Source organism: Chrysemys picta, chromosome 2 (genome assembly GCF_011386835.1).
Source record: "Chrysemys picta bellii isolate R12L10 chromosome 2, ASM1138683v2, whole genome shotgun sequence".
In the NCBI taxonomy this organism is placed as follows: Eukaryota; Metazoa; Chordata; order Testudines; family Emydidae; genus Chrysemys; species Chrysemys picta.
In genome coordinates, this window is record NC_088792.1 from 275,864,460 (window position 1) to 275,887,767 (window position 23,308).

A 23,308-nucleotide genomic window follows, 5' to 3' on the forward strand; every position below is an offset into this window, starting at 1 on the left:
CTATATGCATTGCTTCCGTGATTCAGTAGCAGCTGATGACATTAGAGTGTTTTCAGGACTATTTTAGGGTCCTATCCTGCAAGCGCCAAGTACACTCAACTCCCTTTTAATTCAGTTGTGAGTGCTTGTATTTGCCCTTTTCTTTGAGTGCCCACTCCTGGAATCTTAAACACATGAGCAGGCCTTTCGTTTTAACTTTAGTGGTTTTAATATACCTGGATGTCAACTTTATCAAGTTAGATTTTAGGCTAAAATTCTCAAAAGCTGTTTAGGAGATGTGGGTGTAAAATTCCCATTAACTTTTAAATGGGATAAGGATGGCCAAATTCCTTACATGGCTCTGGGAAATCTCAACCTTATTTATGAGTAAAAAAATAAGTGTTTTTGGCATATGTACACTTCCTTTTGGGTAAGGATCCCAAGGTCACTCTTCTAGATGTTGGCTAATTAAGCCTCACAGCACCTTTTTTGTAAGGATTAGCATATCAATGTTAGATACAAAAATTGCTAAGTGCCTTAGCTTAGCTATATCATGTCCCTTTTTATCAGATCTCCAAGCACTTCATAGAGGAGGTCAGCATCACTATTTCCAGGGGGCAAGTGAGGTGCAGATAAGTGATTGCCCAAGGTCACCCAGCAGACCAGTGGCAGAGCCAGGAACAGAACTGAAGTCTCCCAAAGCCTGGTCTGGCATGTTAGCTCAACCACACCACCTGAGCTCATAGTGCTAAATGTTCTGATCCCGTTCTCAATGGAGCCAATGCAAGTTTCTCTCTTGACCTCAATGAGAGCAAGCCTGGTCCTTAAAGCTAATCTGCAAAGGACTTCTAAGAAGCTGGGTTGTGCCCTTTAAACATCGGGGGGGGGGGGCAAAAGAACATCCTTTTTAAACATTTTTCCTGTGTGTTTTTTTTTTTTTTTTTTTTAAACCTTTGGAAAGATCGGGCATACCAAGGCTGTTGTCCCTGGCCTTCAAGAGCTCTCTGAGCATGTAGAGGGTGAATTTTAACACCTTGGATAGAAGTGCTTAATCTAACTAAGATACGCCTTTCTCCAAAAGTTTCATTAGTCATTGAGGCTAGAGCAATGAAAACACTGTCAAGAGTTAGCTTCCGAACTCCATATTAAGAGCCTAAATTAATCTCTTATCAGAGATGCTGAGCACCTGCAGCTGCCATGGCCTTAACTTTTTTCCCTACATTAGTCACCTCTTAAATGACTTACCCAAGATCACACCTGGAGCAGAGCTGTGGCAACAAACTCCAGAGTTTGGGCCTCTAGCCATAAGTTGCAAAATCAGAGTCCCTCTGAAGTTACTGGATCCAGGGTTTCATCTGAGATCACTGTAAGGCCTTGTCTGTGCTAGGGGAAGTATTACATTAGAAACTGGGATAATGCATTTTAACTACCACAGCATGAAACGTGATTGTGCCCTTAGTGTAGACCAGGACCGGCACCAGCAAACCAAGCACGTGCTTGGGGCAGCACATTTTCAGGGGCGGCATTCCAGCCACCCTTCTTTTTTTTTTTTTTTTTTTTTTTTTTTGCGCTTGGGGCAGCAAAAAACCTAGAGCCAGCCCTGGTGTGGACAAGGGCAGTCGGGTTTAAAATTGTACTACCTGATTGTGGTGCACCTGAGTGTGGGACTCAACAATGTTCCTTAAACATGACTGTCCTTGCCCACAGTTAGGGCACAGTCGTGTTAGTTAACACACTTTCTAATGTGTTTCTCTGGGTATAAACCAGACGTAACTTTTAACCTTTCAATGAGTAGAAAATCTCCCCAGTGCGCAGACACCATCAGATACTCTCGAATCTTGAGGGCATTTGGAACCTGTTTCACATTTTCTGGCTCCACACACCTCAATTTTTCTTAGGTGAAATTCACCTCAGTGCAGTGCTCTCTACAATAACAATAATATATTTCAGAAGGAAGCCAGACTCTGACAAATTAAACAGACGTAGCAGCAGCAGCAAATGGAAGGTGTTGTTCCAGGGAATAGCTATTTTTAAGTATTAGTTTGAGGCTTGTTCACCTATTAAATGAGGCATGAAAAGTCTAAAGGACTTGACTCACTAAGTCCTGAGTGATGTTCTGAAAGTTTTAAATTTATTTTCTTAGTCTCTCAGATATTGCAGGATTGGCTCAGATTCTGAACTCTGTTCCCTCATTCCAATGAACTCTCAGAAACCAGCAAAGGAAATAAATAAATTCTCTTCAAAGTCTGATTTCTGAATAGGGTATGGACACATCATATGCCCGGCATGCAAAATCTGTATTGCATTTTAAATTATTAAATATTGAGGTGGACAGAATAAAACCAAAGAAAATAGATATATGTAAGAAGGGTCTGAATGAGCTCTCCCTTACCATCTAGTGATGCACTGGGGGGAAAGTCTTCAGGAGCAGACCCTTTGCACAGACACACCCACTCTACCTAAGTGCACAGCATGGTGGAGCTATTTTGCCAAAATGATCAATTCTGGCTGGTTTTGGGGTTACATATCACTCTAGTATATGACTGCAGACATAATGAAATGTTGGAATAAAGCACTGCAGAACTGTACTTAGCATGCCCTGATTAGAGGGGTTACCTGAAACCAAACCTCACTTGCTAAGCAGGGGGTAGGGATGCCAAATCCCAGTGAAGATGAGTGGGTGGGGACAGGTTTCTATCTAGAGATGTGGACTCTGCCTACAGAGCCACATGTACCCTTTGACCTGCCCCTTTCCAGCATTTAATGACAGAGCTTATTAGACTCAATTAAGAGTCCTGGTTTCCAGTTGCTACTTTCCTACAGCCGTCCTCACTTTTGGGCAAGTCTGGAGCTTAAGCTTAGGCCTTGTGTGGGAACAATGAAAAGCAACAAATGGCACTGGCAGTGAGGTTCTCCACTTTTGAGAGCTAGGTTAAGCGGTGGGACCTCAGAATGTGATATCACAGCAGAAGGGAGATGGCAGGCAGCCGTAGCAGAGATACAGCAGTAGCAGGATGGTGGCCAGTGTAGCAGACATGCAGTAGCAGCTGTGTGCCAGTTACAGAGGCATCACTTTAACCCCCCCCCCACACACCCCTGAGTTGTGAGGTGAACTCCATGAATGCACCTCTGAACTAGAGTGACCAGACAGCAAATGTGAAAAATCGGAGTGGGGGGGTAATAGGAGCCTATTTAAGAAAAAGACCCAAAAATTAGGACATCAGGTCACCCTACTCTGAACTCTGGTTCTTTGCTGACTGAAGACCACCAGCCATGGGTGGAATGCAGCAGAGGAAGAAGAGTGATGCATTAAAAGGACATTTGTTTGTGAGACTTTCCCACTACCAGGTAGGAAAATGAGGCAAAGGACACTTCCCAACACATTGTGGGGTCGGATTTGCTTATGGTTACATGCTCTTGAATCTGGTTGTGGTGTTTACCCACATTAATGTTGGGTTCCCTTTCCCTTTAATAAAAAAACTTTTTCTTGAGTGTGCACGGACTCAATGCTTGTGAGTGGGGAAGTAATACCCCCTAACGGTGCCCAGATTACTAGAGACCGACTGGGTGGAGGCTCAAGCCAGTTCTGTTTTCTATTGTTCAATATCTAGGCGTTCTGCTTAACTTGGCTCTTGTTGCTGCTGTCTCCACTTGACAGAAGGGTTTCACACACAAATGGGGTCAAATTCTGCTGTTGGTGGCACTATTGCAAATCTGAAAGTAGTGACTTTGACTTCAGTCAAGCTATTTCTTGATTTACAGTGCTGTATCTTAAAGCCAGAATTGGCTGAAAATAAACTTTTTCATGGATCCAAATGCCGAAAGCTTCACCATATCGGTCTGACTCTCATTTTTTGCATACCAACTTTTATGCTGATGTAGCTTCTTTTCACTTTAGTGGAGCTGCTCCTGATTTAATCTGGTGATAATGAGTGTTTGCCAGGCTAGAAAGACTCCTATCCTCTATGGTGTATTCCACTTCCAAATAGATCACTTCCTCACCTAGCCTGTAGTTTAATGTTGCACTGTTTGCATAGTCAACTAGTTATTACAGATCTATTCTACCATAGAGATGGCTGCATTTCAGTAGAGTATGATGGGATTCCTGAGTAGTTTGTACGTCAAGACAAGGGCCTTTATGCCTTACTAGGGCAAAATGACTGAAGTCCGAGAGGCTGTTTGGTCTGAGTATTGCATGCAGTATCCAGGACTCAGTTTGTTGCATTTGAAAAAAATTAGAAACTTTCAAGAAAACAAGAACTAGAAGTGCCTGATGGGTGAATTTCACCCTAAGGGTTGAGCACCACTTAACACCTGTTTTGAGGGCTAGGTGTAAATGACACACAGGCTTTTTGCTGGCACTCTGCACAAGGGTGACACGCTCTGAATAGTCTCTCTATTGAGCTCCCTCAAATCCCATTGGCAGGGCGCATGCACCTCAAGCAGAGGGAGAACAGAATTTTTAATCGCCAGCCCCAATCCTGCTTTCTTTGCACTCTAAAAATCTGTAATTCGTGGTTTTGGGTGCATGCTGAATGTCCTACTTGATGACTCCTGTACTAGTCCCCACATCAATATTTCAATCCACAGCAGAGCAGCAGCCATACTGGGTCAGCCCAACAGTCCATCTAGCCCAGTATCCTGTCTTCCGCCAGTAGCCAATGCCAGGTGCCCCAGAGGGAATGAACAGAACAGGTAATCATCAAGTGATCCATCCCGTCACTCATTCCCAGCTTCTGGCAAACGGAGCATAGGGACACCATCCCTGCCCATACTGGCTAATAGCCATTGATGGACCTAGCCTCCATGAACTTATCTAGTTCTTTTTTGATCAGTACAATTGGTACTGCATTTTGGTATAAGCTAAGATGCACAGTTTGTTAGGGTTTTCTTTTCCCCTAGATTTATTAAGATTTACTTTGCTATTTCAAATCCAGACCTTCTAATGACAATATGCATTAAGTCCAGGCCTGCCATATAGCTAAATGCAAGTATAACCATGTCAGAATTAAGAGGAAGGAAGATAAACCATAAGAACTCTGCTGAGCACAACATTCTAAAACAAGGAAAGCAAATCCTATTCAGCTTCACATTTAATACCTCAAAGTTAATTTGTGAGAGACATATGCTTTAATACAGATGTGATTTTATTTAAAATTGCACATCTCTTGTAACCTGCAAATGCTATTGTAAAAAGCTTATTTTTAAGTTTGCTTAACTTTCAGAATCTACTAGAAACACTGTTCCTTTAGTCCTCAAACCGCCCGGTTATGATGAGATGAAAAATGGAACTCTTAGAACTCAACTGACCAAACCAATTAAAGTGAAACCTAGATAAAGCAGAATATATTTTACCCAAAATAACGTACACATCTGGGCTTAAAGGTATTATAGTGCATGAGGCATATAACTGTATGGGGGGAGGGTGGGGGTGACTGCAATATTTAATGTAAGCTGCATAGTTGTAGCTGTGTTGGTTCCAGGATATTAGAGACAAGGTGTGTGAGGTAATCTCTTTTATTGGACCAACTTCTGTTGGTGAGAGAGACAAGCTTTCCAGCCACACACAGCTCTTCTTCAGGTCTGGGGAAGGTACTCTGAGTCACAGCTAAATGCAAGGAGGAACAACCATCCTCTAACTTGTCTTTTGGGGGAGGGATAGCTCAGTGGTTTGAGCATTAGCCTGCTAACCCCAGGGTTGTGAGCTCAATCCTTGAGGGGGCCATTTAGGGATCTGGGGCAAAAATCTGTCTGGGGATTGGTCCTGCTTTGAGCAGAGGGTTGGACTAGATGACCTCCTGAGGTCCCTTCCAACCCTGATATTCTATGATTAAAGAGATTGTCCAGCATAAGTAGTTAGCACACTTTAACAGACCATTCAAGGTAGAGTCTGGGAGCTTAAATTCATAACTCTGCTAGACACTAAAAATCATGGACTGAACAGAGACACTGGATTTATGGCTTATTACAACAATCTGTTCCACCTGGTATTTAGCTGTGACACTGGCATACCTTTCCCAGACCTGAAGAAGAGCTTTGTGTAAGCTTGAAAGCTTGTCTGTTACCAACAGAAGTTGGTCCAATAAAAGATGTGACCTCATCCTCCCAGGGCCGGCTCTAACTCTTTTGCTGCCCCAAGCAGCAAAAAAAAGCGCTGCCCCCCCCCCCGCCCGCCGAGCGCTGCGCCCCCCCGCGGAGCGCTGCCGCCAGAGCCCCGCCCCCCTCCCAGCCGAGCGCCGCACCGCCGGAGCCCGCCCCCCCCGCTGAGCGCTGCGCCGCCGAACCTCCCCCGAGTGCCGCGGCCCGCACCACCCCCCTGCCGATCGCCGCGCCGCCAGAGCATTCCCCCCCCCATGGAATGCCGCGCTGCCGGAACCCCCCCCCCCACGAGCGCCGTGCCCCCGCCCCCCCCACCGAGCGCCGCCGCCAGAGCCCGCCCACCCCCCCCAGCCGAGCGCCACACCACCGAACCCCCCCCCCCCCCGAGTGCCGCGGCCCGCACCGCCCCCCACCAAGCGCTGTGCCGCCAGAGCGCCCCCCCCATGGAATGCCGCGCTGCTGGAGCCCCCCCCCCGAGCGCCGCGGCCCTCACCGCCCCCCCCGCCGAGCGCCACGCTGCCGGAGCACCCCCGCCCCCTCGCGGAATGCCGTGCCACGCCCCCCCCTGTGTGTGTGTGTGTGTAAGATTCACACAAGTGGAGTTTTGCAAGGGATCTAAAACATCATCTTCAGTGTTTAAACCAGTATAAGAGATTAGGATGAGACCTGCCTAAGCTGCAGATCAACATCTGCCTACTGTGAGATCTCTTGCACCTTCCTCTGAAGCTTCTGTTGCTGGCTGCTGTCAGCCATGGGACACAGGACAAGATGGTCCTTGGATCTGATCCTGTATGGCAATGCCAGTGTTCCACACAAATGGGAGACTGACTGACTCTCCAGGGGAACTGTAAAGTTGACTATGAGCAAAATACCTTGTGACAGTGCACCCCATAAGGCTTTATGGGGGAGGGGGTGCTTATAAATGTATGTATGACATAACTGGAATATGTTTTATGCTGCTGGTGCCATGTAACATATCTCTGTAAAGGTTATGGTCTACTATATCTATTCATCCTATTTGTACACACATATCATTTTCTACTTGAGGTTAAGAATATGGGCTGTATACTTGCTTGGTTTCTAAGTAGGCTTTGGGAGGCATTTGGTAGGGTTACCATAGTTAACAAATAAAAAAAGAGGACCCCCCTGGCCCCGCCCATTTCCCACCCCCATCCCCGCCCCAACTCCGCCCTTCCCCGCCCCAACCCTGCCCGAACTCCGCCCCCTCCTCCCTCCCACTCCCAGCCACGTGGAAAGGGCTGCCCCAGCGCTTCTGGCTTCACGGTTTGCCGAGCAGCCCCCAGACCCTGCGCCCCCAGCCGGCGCTTCCCCAGCGCAGCTGGAGCCCGGGAGGGGAAGCGCCCATCTGGGGGCGCAGGATCTGGAGGCTGCCCAGCAAACCGTGAAGCCGGTAGCGCTTGGGCTTCAGGCAGCCCCCTTGCCTCCGGACCCTGCGCCCCCGGCCGGGCACTTCCCCTCCCGGGCTCCGGTGGCGCAGGGTCCGGAGGCACGGGGGCTGCCTGAAGCCGGTAGCGCTCGGGCAGCCCAGCTCTTAAACAGAGCCGAAGAGTCAGGGGAGGAGCAGAGCCGCTGCGGCCAGAGGCTCTGCTCCTCCCCTGACTCTTCAGCTCTGTTTAAGAGCCGAGCTGCCCCAGCGCTACCGGCTTCGGGCAGCCCCCATGCCTCCGGACCCTGCGCCGCCGAAGCCCGGGAGGGGAAGTGCCCGGCTGGGGTCTGGAGGCAAGGGGGCTGCCTGAAGCCCATAGCGCTCGGGCAGCTCGGCTCTTAAACAGAACCGAAGAGTCAGAGCAGAGCAGCCACGGGAGGGGAAGTGCCCGGCCGGCATTTTCCCGGACATGTTCGGCTTTTGGGCAATTCCCCCCGGACAGGGGTTTGATTGCCGAAAAGCCGGACATGTCCGGGAAAAACCGGACGTATGGTAACCCTACATTTGGTCAGTTTCTTTAGGAAAGAATTTGCAAGGTTAAGTACCTGATCAGGAAACACTTGGGGAACAATGCATCTTGGAATGCTCCAATCCACATAAGAAGACTTGTATGTCTCTTCCTGGAGACATACAAGATACCATGTGGACAATGACTTTGGCCTGTAAAGACTGAGTCATGCAGGGACATATGACTTGTCCAGGTGACTCCAGAACTCCATCTTGGAGCTGGACTTTGCATAGGAATGAGGAGGGGGGTCTCCACCCACAGGAGAGAGTCTATTTAAACCCGTGGGAGACCCCTCCATTTTGTCTTCAGCTGGCTAAAGGAGCCTCTCCATCCCCCCAGGGTACTTGAAGGAAACTGGAACAAAGGACAGTAATTATAGGGGGTGTGAGTGATTGCTGGACCCAGGCTAAAAGGAGATTAGCCTGTAAAAGGGAGCATTCTGGAACTGGTGAGGAACTTATCTGTATTTAGTTTGATTAGACATAGATTTGCGCATTTTATTTTATTTTGCTTGGTGACTTACTTTGTTCTGTCTGTTACTACTTGGAACCACTTAAATCCTACTTTTCTGTATTTAATAAAATCACTTTCTACTTAGTAATTTACTCAGAGTATGTATTAATACCTGGGGGAGCAAACAACTGTGCATATCTCTCTATCAGTGTTATAGAGGGCGAACAATTTGAGTTTACCCTGTATAAGCTTTATACAGGGTAAAACGGATTTATTTGGGTTTAGACCCCATTGGGAGTTGGGCATCTGAGTTGTAAAGACAAGCACACTTCTGTGAGCTGTTTTCAGGTAAACTTGCAGCTTTGGGGCAAGTGATTCTGTGTTGGAGCAGACGGGAGTGTCTGGCTCAGCAAGACAGGGTGCTGGAGTCCTGAGCTGGCAGGGAAAACAGGAATAGAAGTAGTCTTGGTACATTAGGTGGCAGCTCCCAAGGGGGTTTCTGTGATCCAACCCGTCACATACCTAATCCTAGCACCCACTGAAGTCAATGTGAGTCGTTCCATTGACTTCAGTGGGTACCGGATTGGACCCTAAGTGCTGTGAAATGCACAAAGTCTGTGATCCTGAATCCATAGACATGAACAGCAAAGCTCCCCTAGAATTCATTAGTGCCAGGTCAGAGCCAGAGTAATGAATCTGAGAGAGATCAGACGTCAGTCCTGCCAAAAAAGCAATTTGTATAATGGGGGTGTTGAGAGCCATTGAACCCAACTGTAAACCCTGTCGATGATGGAAACCACTTCAAGCCAGGTGGTGCAGCAGCACCCCTTGTTCCAACTCCTATGTGCACAGATGTCTGCATGGAACCCTAGTGAAGTCAATGGGACTTTGTGGGTGTAGAAGTCTGCCTGCATGGATCCCCTTGAAGGACTGGGTCATTGATGTGCCTTTTTAACTTTATTATAACAGGTGTGTTTGGATTTAAATGAACTCCTCTGCATTAAAAACATATCAAGGTAAAAATCAACATGAATGGCACTCACTGGTGGCTCTCTGGACATCAGAAGGGGCAGGCAAATGTCATTGGAATGCCTGGTTATGATACTTATTGCATATTAATCACATTTTTATAAGAAGTATGCACAGACCTACACCTCAGATCCATTGTAGCATCTCAGGCTTTCCACTCTTTGGTTACATGGACACAATGAAAGTGAGTCCCCGGAGACCAGCTCCTCCTAGTTTGACAAGATAAACACGTTGCACAGACAACATCCCAAACCCTTTTGTTTGTGACTGTAGCTTTTCACACCATTTAGTTGGTCTGTGCGAAATAACGCTGCAGGTGTCTGACAGTGACCGATTAAGAGCTTTGGTATCAAATGAGCCTTGGATATGCCTCCTGTTAAACGTGAGCCTAAACAGCAGGATTAAGAAGAGCAGCCATTGGGACAGCTAGGTGTGTATGACTTAATTTAACTCGCCATCCTGCGATTGTTGAAGTGAATTAGAGATGCCTGCTAAACCAGTCTAAAAATCAAGGCACTTCTTTAGTAGTCTAAATATGGATTTAAAAGCCTGACTTTAGCCCCTCCCCCAAGTTCTGGCTAAAGTACTCGTGTCTGCGCAGTGAGTCTGTTGCAGAAGAATAGAACTCAGAAGCCCGGACCCTCATGGCTATGCTCCTAACCAGTGCCTCTTGGGGACAGGCATGGAACAGATCAGGAAAAGCCTTTGTGGGCCTGAAGGACATATTGCATGAGTAATACAACTCCAGCCTGAGCCAGATGGAAGAGATGCTGCTACTTCTTTCTTCTCCTCTCCCCAAATTCACAAAAAAACATGGTAGGCACATTGACTGCATCTGATCAGACCAACATAACAATGGCTAGTTTCAAGTAATACAACTCCTTGCATTAAGCCTGGGGATAGAGAGAGAGCTACTGGTGGTAGAATGTCTGGGCCTAATCCGGTAAAGAATATGAGCGAAGCCAAACAGCAAGAATTAAGATGTTTGTACACCAATGCGAGGAGCCTAGGTAACAAAATAGAGGAACTCGAGTTACTGATGCAGGAAGTGTTATAGAGATAACAGAAACATGGTGGAATAGTAGTCATGACTGGAGTACAGATATTGAAGGGTATGTGTTGTTTAGGAAAGACAGAAATAAAGGCAAAGGTGGTGGAATAGCATTGTATATTGATGATGTAGACTCTAAAGAAATAAGAAGGGATGGAATAGATAAGACACAGTCTGTCTGGGCAAAAATCACATTGGGGAAGAAAGCTACTAGAGCCTCCACTGGGATAGTGCTTGGGGTGTGCTATAGACCACTGGGATCTGATTTGGATATGGATAGAGACATTTTTAATGAAGTAAATACTAATAGGAATTGTGTGATCATGGGAGACTAACTTCCCAGATACAGACTGGAGGACAAGTGGTAGTAATAATAGGGCTCAGATTTTCCTAGATGTGATAGCTGATGGATTCCTTCACCAAGTAGTTGCTGAACCAACAAGAGGGGATGCCATTTTAGATTTGGTTTTGGTGGGTAGTGAGGACCTCATAGAAGAAATGGTTGTAGGGGACAACCTTGGTTTGAGCGATCATGAGCTAATTCAGTTTGAATTAAATGGAAGGATAAACAAAAATAGATCTGACTAGGGTTTTTGATTTCAAAAGGGCAACTTTAAAAAAATTAAGGAAATTAGTTAGGGAAGTGGATTGAACTGAAGAACTTGGAGATCTAAAGGTGGAGGAGGCATGGAATTATTTCAAGTCAAAGTTGCAGAAACTATCAGAAGCCTGCATTCCAAGAATGGGGAAAAAATTCATAGGCAGGAGTTGTAGACCAAGCTGGATGAGCAAGCATCTCACAGAGGTGATTAAGAAAAAGCAGAAAGCCTACAAGGAGTGGAAGATGGGAGTGGGGATCAGCAAGGAAAGCTACCTTATTGAGGTCAGAACATGTAGGGATAAAGTGAGAAAGGCCAAAAGCCATGTACAGTGGGACCTTGCAAAGGGAATTAAAACCAATAGTAAAAGGTTCTATAGCCATATAAATAAGAAGGAAAAAAAGAAGTGGGAACGCTAAACACCGAGGATGTAGTGGAGGTTAAGGATAATCTAGGCATGGCCCAATATCTAAACAAATACTTTGCCTCAGTCTTTAATGAGGAGCTTAGGGATACTGGTAGGATGACAAATGGGAATGAGAGTATGGAGGTAGATATTACCACATCCGAGGTAGAAGCCAAACTCTAACAGCTTAATGGGACTAAATCGGGGGGCCCAGATCATCTTCATCCAAGAATATTAAAGGAACTGGCACATGAAATTGTAAGCCCCTTAGTAAGAATTCTTAATGAATCTGTAAACTCAGGGGTTGTACCATATGACTGGAGAATTGCTAACATAGTTCCTATCTTTAAGAAAGGGGGGGGGGGAAAGTGATCCGGGCACCTACAGGCCTGTTAGTTTGACATCTTTAGTATGCAAGGTCTTGGAAAAAATGTTGAAGGAAAAAGTAGTTAAGGACATTGAGGTCAACAGTAATTGGGACAAATTACAACATGGTTTTACAAAAGCTAGATCGTGCCAAACCAACCATATCACCTTCTTTGAGAAGGTAACAGATTTTTTTAGACAAAGAAAACGCAGTGGATCTAATTTACCTCAGTTTCAGTAAGGCATTTGATATGGTTCCACATGGGGAATTATTAGCTAAATTGGAAAAGATGGGGATCAATATGAAAACTGAAAGGTGGATAAGGGACTGTTTAAAGGGGAGACTACAACGAGTCACACTGAAAGGTGAACTGTCAGGCTGGAGGGAGGTTACTAGTGGAGTTCCTTAGGGATCGGTTTTGGGACCAGTTTTATTTAATCTTTCTATTATTGACCTTGGCACAAAAAGTGGGAATGTGCTAATAAAGTTTGCGGATGACACAAAGATGGGAGGTATTGCCAATACAGAGAAGGACCGGGATATCATACAGGAAGATCTGGATGACCTCATAAACTGGAGTAATAGTAATAGGATGAAATTTAATAGTGAAAAGTGCAAGGTCATGCATTTAGGGATTAATAACAAGAACTATTGTTATAAGCTGGGGACGCATCAGTTGGTAGTAACAGAGGAGGAGAAGGACCTCAGTGCATTGGTTGACCACAGGGTGACTATGAGCCGCCGATGTGATATGGCTGTGAAAAAAGCTAATGCGGTCTTGGGATGCATCAGGCGAGGTATTTCCAGTAGAGATAAGGAGATGTTAGTACCATTATACAAGGCACTGGTGAGACCTCATCTGGAATACTGTGTGCAGTTCTGGTCTCCAATGTTTAAGAAGGATGAATTCAAACTGGAACAGGTACAGAGAACGGCTACTAGGATGATCCAAGGAATGGAAAACCTGCCTTATGAAAGGAAACTCAAAGAGCTTGGCTTGTTTAGCCTAACCAAAAGAAGGCTGAGGGGAGATATGATTGCTCTCTACAAATATATCAGAGGAATAAATACCAGGGAGGGAGAGGAATTATTTAAGCTCAGTACCAATGTGGACACAAGAACAAATGGATATAAACTGGCCATCAGGAAGTTTAGACTTGAAATTAGCCATCAGAGGAGTGAAGTTCTGGAGCAGCCTTCTAAGGGGAGCAGTGGGGGCAAAAGACATATCTGGCTTCAAGACTAAACTTGATAAGCTTATGGAGGGGGTGGTATAATGGCATAATGAGATTGGTCTTTGACTATTAGCAGTAAATATGCCCAATGGCTTGTGATAGGATGTTAGATGAGGTGGGATCTGAGTTACTACAGAGAATTCTTTCCAGGGTGTTTGGCTGGTGAGTCTTGCCCACATGCTCAGGGTTTAGCTGATCACCATATTTGGGGTCAGGAAGGAATTTTCCTCCAGGGCAGATTGGCAGAAGTCCTGGGGGGTTTTCGCCTTCCTCTGCAGCGTGGGGCACAGGTCACTTGCTGGAAGATTCTCTGCATCTTGAAGTCTTTAAACCATGATTTGAGGACTTCAATGGCTCAGACACAGGCAGGGCTGGCTCCAGGCACCAGCCCACCAAGCTTGTGCTTGGGGCGGCACCTGGAGGGGGGCGGCGCGGTGCTCCGGCTCCGTCCGCCGGGGAGAGCGGAGCCCCAGCCGGGCTCACCGCCCTCCCCTGCCGAGCTGGGGCAGGGGCGGGAGGCTTTTTTGCCTGGGGTGGCGAAAAAGCCAGAGCCGGCCCTGGACACAGGTTTGATACGGGAGTGGGTGAGTGAGATTCTGTATTCTGCATTGTGCTGGAGGTCAGACTAGATGATCATAATGGTACCTTCTGACCTTAAAGACTATGATTCTATGAACAGAAGTTACAAATTCTATCAAGCAGTTGATGGTTGAGTCAGTTAACATAAAACCGGAAGCATTTGAGCCGATCAGATGAAACAGCTAGGCAGAATGATCCCAAGATTCTTTGAGACTAAAGACTGAACTGAAGGTACTGCTGAGACCGGGGAAAGAGCTTAATATTGACATAATCACATTTACTATTCCTCTGCTGTAGGCAAATGTGATTAGTTCTTCTGTATTTAGTAAGCAGTACAACAACTAACTTGTAGCATTGCTCTGTGTTGTTAATTAGCTGCTGCATTGCAACCCAAAAGAAGCCATTAATGTATAGTGGCGGTGTATAGAAAAGCACATGGCACTGGGCTGGGACTCTGGATATCTGGACTCTAATCTGGTTCTGCCACTGACCTGCTGTGTGACTTTGGGCAAGTCACTTCCTCTCTCTGATCCTTTACATCATTTGCCTTGTCTTTGCCTCACACAGCTTACAATATAAATAAACTTTCTTATTGCGTATCTGTACCGCACCTGGCACAGCACCTGATCTCAGTTGCTAGATACTACTGTAATAATATTGTAACAAGCAAGGGGTTGTTGAGTGCAAAGTGCTTTGGGATCAGGGATGTGTACAGGGGGGGTCAGCAGGGGCACCCCCCTAAAAAGTCCCATGTCCTCCTGCAGCCTGGGTAGGGAGGAAGCAGTAGGGCTGCTGGCTGCTAGCTGAACTCCTCCTCCCCGCCGCCCCTACAGCTGAAGCCTGCTGCATCTTCTTCCCTGCTGTTGGAGGTAGCAATGCTGGGACTCCAGCAGCAGGGAAGGAGAAGCTGCAGCCCTATGGGTGCGGGGAGGACCCTGCAGCCAGCCACCCTACTGCTTCCTCCTTGCCCAGGCTGCAGGACACAGAGTGCTGCTGCAGGGGGAGCTGCTATCTCCTTGCTGCTGGGTGTTGCTGCTAGGGCAGTGGTTCCCAAACTGGGGTTCATGAACCCCTGGGGGTTTGCAGAACATTACAGGGGGTTCGCAAGAAAAAATTCATTAATGGCGGCCAGAGGACCCCGGCATTGGAGGCAGCAGGTGGGACCCGGTTGCAGGGCAAACAACCCGAGCCCCAGGGAGAGCGGGGCCAGGCAGTTGGGGCTGGCAGCCTGAGCCCTGCCCCCGTCAGCGGGGGAGCCGGCAGCCTGAACCCCAGTACTCTGCATGGGGCTGGCAGTACCCCACTGGACCGAACAAGCTTATAAATTAGTCAGTCATTCCAAAAAAGGGTAATAAATATCCACCAGCCCCATTGACCTAAGTTGAGATTTCCCAAACACTTCAACCAAACACACTGGTTTAGAGACAACAATCTTTCTCTAGTTAATACATTTGTTTAGCGATTATAAGGAGTAAAAACTAAAAGTCAGAACTGGTTACAAAAGAAATGAAAGAAAAAGATAAACACACAAGCTAATTCAATTTTACCAAGCTAGGGGATCTAGGAAAACAAACAAACAAAAATTTCTTCACCCAAAACGATTATAACAGTCTGAGGTAGCTGGAAAGCCTTCTAGGTAGGACTCCTCCCCCTGGTCCCAAAAGCTTCCTTTGTTCTTTCAAGCATTGTAGGTTCTGTGAATGGAGATGGGAGAGAAGAGGTGATGAGGAGGTCACTGTCTCTCCATTTTATACTCTGACCCTTTGTACTGGAAAATATCTTTTCTGGATCACGAGGTCAGGCAGTTCCATGGCGTATGTGAGCTGTCAACTGTCCTTCAGGAGAATTGTAACGTTCTTGTTTACAACTCCCCTGCAGCGAATCTCCGATTAAGCAGGTTTAAGCCTTTTAGCAGCTAGCTGGTGTGCCAGTGTGCCTTTGTCTTTGAGAAAATGATCTGAGAGCATTACCCAGAACTACAGCATATTTCAGTAACAGTCATATAGCAAGATGTCATGATTTTATATGTGGTGATGTTACACATTTCAGCAGGATAATATTCAGCAGAATGAGTTTTATGCTCACAAGGCATACTTTGTACTCAATATATCATCATGTAAAAGTGGTGAACTTGGGGTCCAGGGTATCACATGAGGTAGTGTCAGAGCTTCCTCAGAGGAAAGTCTTCATAAAGACCTTGGCATATGGCTCTGAGAGTGAGGACTTGTATCAGGACCAGCAGGGTCTTGTGCTTGAGATGACTATAGGTTTCTTTTCTGATTCGCTGTGGTCATGACCTGAGTTGGATTCCTGTACTACAAAAATGAGGTGAGTATTTCTTGGGCTGCATTTCTTTTTGCGGAGAGAGGAACTGGATCACAAAAATTGTGGTCTTGACAGAGAGTGGCTAGGGTAGTGTGAACTACTCAAAGTCAGTGCGGGAGGTAGGGTAGTGGGGGAGATTGCGTTTCAGGGAATTAAAGAGAGAATGAAACATCTTACATTTTCTCTCGTTTTGCTTCCACAAAATATACATGTTCCAAAGATGGGGAAACTTCATTCACTGAAAGAGAATGATTTGGGGAAATCTCTGCAAAGGGAGCCTCTCTGCTCTTTTCCTGCACCCATGCATCAGGACTGGCTCACCATTTTCTCCTAAGAGAAGTCGTCTACTCTGCAACACTTTGTCCTGAACACAATTTGCAGCTATTGGTGGAAAAACTCACTTCTTGCTTGATGAGCCAATCATGACTTGAAGTGTGGGATTTTCTCATGGAGCTGGTGGTGAATGTTCACTGTGATGGTGTTAACTCTTGTGGGAGAGCAAACTGATAGTGTCATGGTTGTAGCAGAGTAAGGCTAGGTCTATACTACCCGCCTGAATCGGCGGGTAGAAATCGACCTCTCGGGGATCGATTTATCGCGTCCCGTTGGGACGCGACAATCGATCCCCGAATCGGCGCTCTTACTCCACCAGCGGAGGTGGGAGTAAGCGCCGTCGACAGAAAGCCGCAGAAGTCGATTTTGCCGCCGTCCTCACAACGGGGTAAGTCGGCTGCGATACGTCGAATTCAGCTACGCTATTCACGTAGCTGAATTTGCGTATCTTAAATCGACTCCCCCCTGTAGTGTAGATGTACCCTAAGAGTCAAGATTCCTGTGCCCAGTTCCTGAAAAAGATGGGCTGAGAAGGGTGGTCAGGTCAAGATTATTTTTTAAAAATGTGCTGGAGGGTTCAGATTCAACAGCCTGAAATCTAGAGCACTATGATCATAAGACTTTGACCCCCAAAGGCAGAAATCGCACAAGATCAGTTTTTTTTCATGCAATTTGTATCATCCTACCCTAAATCCCATGAAAATGGCTTTGCTCACAATTCCAGAAACACATCCTACTCCCTCAGACTGGAATATAGACCCCTTCTAGATTTGAATCACAACCATCTATCGAGCTGAATTCCCACTGAGAGTGGTCTGGATTCAAGGTTCTGAATTGCTCCCCGATCATCACTGATCATAAATTCTGCCATTAATTTGCTGGATGACTAGGCTGGGGTAAATCACAAAGGCCAGGCTATGAATCCCTTATTCCCATTAATAAAAAGTTCCTCACATGAGTAGTCCCAAGGAAGTCAATGGCACTACACAGGTGCATAAGTAACTAGCACACCCACAGTAGGCCTTAAGGGAATCCTGGTCCAGTAGCTAGGGAACTAGTTTGGGATTCAGGAATCCTAGGTTCAGTTTCCTACGTTCTTCCTGTGAGACCTTGGGCCTCAGTTCCCCCTCTATAAAATGGGGGATAATAGTTCTGTCTTACCTCACAGGAATGTGGTGAGGGAAAATGCATCAAAGATTCTGAGTTATTCAGATACTGTGGTAAGGTGGGCCATAGATACAGACATAACTTTGTTATGCCCCTAATTATGGGAATTAACTTATGACTGAGGCCCCTGGAGATGTGTGTCTGAAAGGTGCTCTAGAAGTGCACCTGATTACAAACATTCCCCGCATTGCTGCTTTTGGCAGATAGAGCTGAGGACATCTTGTATAGACTGCAACATGCCTGAAATTTAATGCAAAGCAGTCCCTTTTGAGCAAGCAGCAAATCCTGGAAGCTTAAACTATGTCCTGCAGCCAGCAGAGGAAGAGACAGTGTCCATTTTTTGTTCTTTGATTATTAGTGTATTTAAAAACAAAATTGTGCTGGGGGGGGGTGTGTGCTCAAACAACGTAGAGCTTGGGAATGTGCACTGAACAGATAACACCACTAGGAGGGGAATATGTATAATAACATCAACTTTCATCATTAACCTTGGAGAAAATAATGATTACAACATTAGTACAGCTGGAGGATATGAAATGCATTCTGGCAGAGGATAAAAGATAGTCCAGCCTATATGGGGACTGAGCTTTGAAAGCAAAAACTAGAAGAAATAAAGTGTGTGTGTGTGTGGGGGGGGGAAGTCCCTGGTGGTAACACTTTTTGAATAATATTAACTTTTCCAAATGACAAATTAAAGTTTTACACTGGGAAGAAACCAGTCAAGGCAGCAGCATTTCCCTGCACCAGACCTGTAGCTTAAATGCACCCACAACTCCCATAGGATGCCTTGTATTTATTGAGGGATAGTTTGGGCCCTGGCCTGTGCAGTAATGAGTCCTCCTCTTACATAGGCTATTGGACTTGCTGTGCTCCCGCTCCAACCCAAGGTGGAGAAGGTGGGCAGGGAGTGGGTAGGGAAATGGGTGGAGTTTTGACTCTGCTCCTCCCTCCCTCCCAAACATACTGGCCTGCAGAGCTTTGACAGCACCGAGGTAGAGGAGTGGTAATTTGCTACTAGTACAGCCCAGAAGCAAATTATTACCCACTGGAGGGTGTGTGTGGAAATCGTGGCTTATTTCCTTTCCTAGGATGCTCGGGGGGTTGTGAATTGCCCCTTACTATGGCTGTCTAGTCTTGATGTAAGTCCAATCCTGCCATGCTTACACATGTTGTAGTACCACCATGCAAGTTAGGGTTGCTAGGTGTCCAGTTTTCGACTGGAATATCTCCAGTCAGCACTGGTATCCAGGCTGTTAAAGGTCCAGTCAGGGGGACAGCAGGTCTAAGGCAAGCTCCCTGGCTCCACGCAGCTCGCATGTATGGCTCCTAGGCAGAGGGACCAGGGAGCTCTGCGCGCTACCCCCGCCTCAAGTGCCAGTTTTGCAGCTCCCATTGACTGGGAACCACAATGCCCCCTGCACCTAGGAACTGGAGGGACATGTTGCCACTTCTGGGAGCTGCCTGAGGTAAGCACCGCCTGTCTGGCGCCTGCACCCCAAATTCCCTCCCGCACCACAATCACCTACCCCAGCCCTGAGCGCCCACCCCCACCCCCACCCTCTCACGCCCTCCCACACCCAAGCTCTTGCCCCAGCCCAGAGTCCCCTCTGATGCTCCGAATCCCTTGGCCCCAACCTGGAGCCTGCTCCAGTACCCCCAGCCGGAGCTTGCACCTCCTCCCGCACCCCATCCCTTGCCCGTGAAAGTGAGTGAGGGTGGGGCGGGGTTGGAGTGGGTGAGGCGGGGCCTTGGAGAAGGGCTGGGGCAGGGCAAGAGTGTTGGGTTTTGTGGGATTAGAAAGTTGTCAACCCTAATGCAAGTTGTCTCAGTGAAATCAACAGCCCTAATTATGTACGAGGGTCCCTCTCTCCATGTGATTAAAGAAGACCGAATCAGGCCCAGTATGTTTTAAGGAAGTTCTTGATCCATCTGCTTCCATTCTCTGTCTTAAGGCTGTGCTCCTGCCTGGGGTTCCCAGTCTGGCATACTTTGTATGGTGCCTATCACAATGGGCTCCTAGGTGCTATGGTAACAAATAACGCCGCAGTCAGTTGGGTGCTGGGAAAGCTGACGGACGGTTAGGTGACATTTGTTACTTGACTAACAGGTGCAGAGGTTCTGGAACCAGAATGATAGCTGAGGTGAAAGCTGAATGATCAGACTACGTAACTTGTTGGATAGGAACCTTGTAGGTGGGGAAGTCAGTCCTAGGTGGGAATGAAGTGACTTTCTGTGGGGTAGTGGAACTCAGGGGATTGGCAGAGGCACACAGATGGTCTGGTCCTGATTTCACTCCAGTTTTACACCTATATAATGCAGTGGAGTTAATCTTGACTTATACCAGTGTAAATAAAATCGGACTCAGGCTCAGTTTCAATCAGCCGATCAATAGGTTTTTATTGATGGACGGCTGTTATCCCTCCCACTGTTGTCTCCTCCTCCCCCCCCCTCCATTTCCACACTATGGTCTGTAGTCACATTTGTTGTGCCTTGGTTTTACTTGAGGCAGGGGGGCTGTCATGGTGGTTAACCACAAAGAGTCATGCATGTCCAGGATGCTATATAAATAGCATAAAAGTAATGTAATGAGGCTGTGGGCCCCTGTGTTAAACCCCCAGTTCAACAAAAACAAATCTGAAGTGGGTTTTTTTACCCACAAAAGCTTATGCCCAAATAAATCTGTTAGTCTTTAAGGTGCCACCAGACTCCTCATTGTTTTTGTGGATCCAGACTAACACAGCTACCACTCTGTGACTTGACCCCAGTTTAACATTCATCCAGCAGAGGGCTCCATAACCTTCAGAGCACAGGAAAGAGAAGTGCAGCCCAAGCTCAGAGGGTAGAACTGAGGCTGGAGGCAGCATTCTGGGAACTGGCTGTGAAGGGGAGCCCAGATGTCCAGTTCTCAAGCTGCAGGCTACGTACACCCTGTTGCTAGCAAAGAGCCAGTGACAACCACAGCAGGACCCAGGGCTGCAACCTGGAGGGAACAGGAGCTGCAGAGGAGTTATATCAGGACCCTGTTACCTTCTGACCTCTGGCCTGTGCTGCCCCTAGGAGCTGAGTTAGGAATTGTTTGTTTGCAGCTGTTAAAGCAATTGTGCCTAAGGCATTTTATCTTTAGTTTCTGGAAATTAAGAAAGAAATTAATGGAGATATCCCATCTCCTAGAACAGACCTTGAAAGGTCATCGAGTCCAGCCCCCTGCCTTCACTAGCAGGACCAAGTACTGATTTTGCCCCAGATCCCCAAGTGGCCCCCTCAAGGATTGAACTCACAACCTTGGGTTTAGCAGGCCAATGCTCAAACCACAGAGCTATCCCTCCCCATATCAGTAAAGACTTCCTTATCTGAAATGTGGGAGTGTTCTTGGGAACCCACCAAGGGCTGCACCTAGAAGAGGCTAGTGTTTGGAGTTCCTCCTTGCTGAACCCTTGGATTAAGTATGGGCACCACCAGGGCTCTTGCCCTGCCATCGCCCCAGAGGCCTGTGAGTCTACAGGAGAAGATTGTTGCCCTCCAGGCAGAAAACCAGAAGCTGAGGGACCAAGCACGGCAGCTACAGAGCAAAAATTGCTCCTTGCAGGAACAAGGAGAGAGATGATGGCACCCACAGTAAGTTTTGCAGTTTCATTATGCAGTGCAGACTTCTGTTTATGCTCCAGCCCCAGGAGTACATCACAGATCGAGTTAAGGTGGGACTAGTACTGAACCTGCTTATCAGGGAGGCCCTGGCCTTGTAATGAACTTGGGTTTCATTGAACAACAAACTAGCGAAGGAGAAAAGAATAGAACTTCTAATAAGACAAACTAGAGAACTTCTGGGGTGAATGTTTGAACACCGCTATACTGTTCTCAACCCTAGCTTCCTGGGCACATCTCTAAAATCCTATATTCACAATACTGTCCCTTTATGAGGGAGCATCTCTAAATTATACTCTTCCACAAACATTTCCTACAGGACTCTCCCTTTCTAGAGCACAATCACCTGGCATTGACCAACGGGGACTCATTCTTACAAGCCTTTGTGAGGGTCATTGAAAACGGTGGCAAAGCCCGCACAGCAGACTGCCTTACAAGAGCATTGGCAAATGCTGGACTCACCCCTCCACCACTTATGTCACCCATTTCATATGTTTGGCCATAGAGACTGCCTGGAATGACACCACACTCCTTCAGTTTCAGTGAGATTGAGAAGATGGGAGTGCCTGTGTTTCTATGGTGGAGGAGCAGAGAACATGCAGTGTCCAGTCAAAACTGCTGCTAACCCAATGGTAGTGGAAAGACTACACTTACTAGGGGTTCTGAGCCTGGGAGAGAAACCCCAAAATTGTTAAATCAGGACTTTGTCATACATCTCCCCTTCTACAGATTCCCCTGCAACTGTGGATCCCAGAGGCCGACCAGGCCTTTCCTATACAATGTGCCTTGATTGTCCCCCCCCCACCCCACACACACTCTTCTGAATCAATTTCATGGATTCCCCCCCCCTCCCCCCCGCATGGCCTCAGTCCTTTGTCTTCCAGCACAACCCCAGGTTACCCCAGCTCTGGCAGAAACAGACTGGTCTCCACCAGCTTGGGGTCTGGTTACACAGGAGACCATACCCTCTGGAAATGGTGAATGGGAAATAGCAGGAAGTCCTACAGGTCCCCCTTATTTTAGGGGAACTCTGGTTAATCCATCATAACCCCATGTTCTGTGGTTCCAGCACACCATTTCCTTCCCTTGAACTTCTGTAGGAAGAACGGTCTTCCCATTCCAGAACTTGGAGCCCTGGAATCCAAGCTAGAGGCACCCCTTTATACAACCCAGGTGTTCCCCTAAATGGCACTAACCCTGCCAGACCCAGACATGCTAATGCACAATGAATCATGTCTTCCTATGAAATACCAAGACTACTGGGATGTCTTTGAAAAATGCAACACAGACTCACTACCCTTGTATCATGTGTATGATCGCCCCATTGACCTAGAGCCTGGGGCCACCGTTCTGTTCAGGTGTGTATAGCTTATGTCCAAACCAGAGCTAGCAGGATTAAGAGAATACCTTCCAGCCAGAGCTGAGTGTGGAGGTCCCAGAAATCTGATTACTGTACTTGTTTCACATGAGCTTTATGGTTGCCAGAGTTTCAGATGCCAAATCAAAATAGAGCCCAAACCCAAATTCTTTTGAAATGTACCCATTCTCTAACCATAAATAACTCATTCACTTGTCCGCAACTCACCCTAACATTTTTCAGTTGAAAAGACCATGAGATCCCATTTCTTACATGATATGCCCTTGTTGCCATCTCACTGTTTCCAGTTGAAAAATGTTCCATATACAATCACAGGCCTCCGGCCACATAATTAAGTATTTCTGGGCCCCAATCCTGCATTTTGGATTCATGCATAGATCCCTGCATTGTCTTTGAGGGGGGCTACGTTCAAGGTAGCGCTATCTGCATGGATGCAGGATTGGGATCTGAATGATTATTAGTGTTTGGTGCTTTGAGTTGTGTGAACAGGAAGCCAAGAGCAAGGAATTGTACTAAAGACAAGCTTTAATTTGGTGAACAATAGAAATAAATGTCAGCTTTGGATTCTGCTTCATTGTGCTCTTTCTGACAGGAAGAGGAGGGAAAAGGGTAATACAAGAGCACAGAAATACAGTGGGTGGGTAGATAGAGCTGATATGTGCCTCCTAATTTCCTTAGATAGAATGTTTTTCCTTTATTCACCAGGCTGCT